This window comes from Schistocerca serialis, chromosome 2 (assembly GCF_023864345.2).
Source record: "Schistocerca serialis cubense isolate TAMUIC-IGC-003099 chromosome 2, iqSchSeri2.2, whole genome shotgun sequence".
NCBI classification, from domain to species: Eukaryota; Metazoa; Arthropoda; class Insecta; order Orthoptera; family Acrididae; genus Schistocerca; species Schistocerca serialis.
In genome coordinates, this window is record NC_064639.1 from 559,058,160 (window position 1) to 559,060,728 (window position 2,569).

At 41.6% G+C, this 2,569-nt stretch overlaps 1 non-coding gene across 1 annotated transcript; it reads right to left on the bottom strand.

The window, feature by feature from the left end:
* Positions 1-2,013: 2,013 nt before the first annotated feature.
* Trnar-ccg (transfer RNA arginine (anticodon CCG)) lies at positions 2,014-2,087 on the bottom strand. Its single transcript has one exon. It is a non-coding gene; the product is annotated as a tRNA-Arg (tRNA).
* Between the last annotated feature and the right edge of the window lie 482 nt (positions 2,088-2,569).

The window sequence follows — 2,569 nt, forward strand, 5'->3', positions numbered from 1 at the left end:
TTCTGCGCAGAATCGGAGAGGAAAGGAATATGTGGAAAATACTGACAAGAAGAAGGGACAGGATGATCGGACATCTGTTAAGACATCAGCGAATGACATCCACGATACTAGAGAGAGCTGTAGAGGTCAAAAATTGATGAAGAAGACAGAGAGTGGAATACATCCAGGAGATAACTGAGGACGTAGGTTGCAATTGCTACTCTGGCACAGGAGAGGCATTTGTGGTGGGCGCCATCAAACCAGTCAAAAGACTGACGATTCAAAAAACAAAAAAAGCCATCTGCGTAGCTGATTATTGGACAACACATATTTAAACTGTCCATTTTATTATAGTTGACGTATACCAGTTTTTAACGCTTGTGGACTCGGGAAATAAGTAAATGTCTCATCGACATAGATGTCATTAGAGATGGAGCACAAGCTTGAATTGTTTCAGGGACGGGAAAGCAAATCGGCCGTGCTCTTTCAAAGGAATCATTTGCCTAGATCGATTTACGAAAATAATAGGAAACATAAATTTTGATGGCTGGACGCGGATTTGAACCGTCTTCCTCTCGAATGCGGGTCCACCCTGTCCAGAGTTGAAGAATGAGAGACAGCACAACTGTTGTGAGCAAAACGTCTAAATGTTACACAAATTAACCATGAAGTTTTCATAGTTTATGGACCAAATGCAATGTCACGTCCCGTACCAGTGAAACAGAGCCAACAGTTTCAACAAGGATGGCTATCAACATTAACCACAGACAACGTCCAGGCAATCGAGGAACTGATTCGCAGCAATCAAAGATTTTCCAAGGATGGTGACGTTCACACTGCGGCTCCGTAACCAAGTATTAATTCGATTGGTAAACCGTTCCCATCTCTCTTCACAGAGAGATATTGACTATGTTGAAAAGTAGTGTCATGAATCTGTGTCACTTTGAGTCTGGAGCAGCATTCAATAAATGTTACTTGGCCTTTCATAACTTCCTTTATAAAGTCCCCTGTTGTACTGTACATTACACTGAACAGCGGGGAAGCCAGTCTGTTAGTTCGATGGTTCTGTCTTTCCAACGCTCGCACCTTCTCGGTAGCGAGCGTAATTCTCTGAACTGCATCACCCCAGAGATTATACCCTCTCTGTACTATCCTTTGACTTTACAGTGTTTGTCCCGCGAATTCAATTTGTAATGGCTTAAGTTCTCCACTTGTGCTCAATTTGCCTTTGATTCTGTAATGAATATGTACTCCAGCTGACGTCATTATGACGCCTGGGGTTATTAATTCCTTAACGCACAAACGCTCTCTCGCTTGATAGCTATAGTACCACATCCATAGTGTGTTCAAAGATCTACTGTGCGGCCGATTCAGTACCCTGACAACTTCTGTGTAGGTACCAGATTTCCTTGCAGCGCCGAAAATCTCATCTATCCCTGGTTAGACCACACCGCTCGGACCGAGTCATTAACCAGTGGCCGAGAAACAATTTTTGACACATTAGAAATTCAAATAATGAAATTTGCCTTCTGTTTTACTCCTCTACAATTCTCAGCCTCGTCCTCTGTATCGTAAGGTCTGTCTCCCATTGCCATTTCTGACCACTTGTCTGGCGGCGGAATACAATCTATTTACGAAGGCTCTCAGGCCGTTTACAATTATGTCAAGGAAATAATATTCATGGTAATGTCTAACTGATCACAAGCAGTTCATAGGGTACAAATTGAGTCGCGTATTCTTTAACATATATTATTATAAGTTTGTAAAGTTCATTTCCGTTCTTCACTTAGTTGATGTAATATTGGATGAATACTTAACCTGGGCTGAAAAAGAATAGCATCGGGAATAAAGGTAAGTCCACTTTTTGTCAAAGTCATTTATATAACCATTTATTACGACAAAATTCCTAAATAACTACGACACTCACGTGGCCGCTGTCGGTAGTTTACTAGCATTTTTAGATGTGCTTAATCCAATAACAACTTCGTCAGAAAATATAAATATTCATGAAACTTCCCGTCATATTCAATGTATATGCCTAACCGAGACTCGAACTCAGGATCTTTGCTTTTCGGAGGCAAGTGCTCTACCAACTGAGCTACCAAGCACAACTCAGGACGCCTCCTCACAGCTTCAGTTCTGCCAGTACCTCGTCTCCTAACTTCCAGACTTAACAGAAGCTCTTCTGCGAAACTTGCAGAATTAGCTCTCCTGGAAGGAAAGATTTTGCGGAGACATGGCTTAGGAACAAACTGGGGGATGTTTTCAGAATGAGATTTTCACTCTGCAGCAGAGAGTGTGCTGATATGAAACTTCCTGGCAGATAAAAACTGTGTGCCAAATCGAGACTCGAAGTTGGGAACTTTGATTTTTTAATTTGAAGCGAAACCAGTCCCCCAAATTAGTAGACAAGCATTCATTCATTTTCTTAACATTAACCGCTTTTTTTAAGGAAGGTAAGAGAAACAGAAATCTGTATTACTCACAAAACCATAGTACACCCTTATATGTTATAACTGTCGTGGAAGGAACCTCGCTGCCGTCCTACCATGCAGCATGAAATAACAACAAAGTTGGGCAACCTCCGACA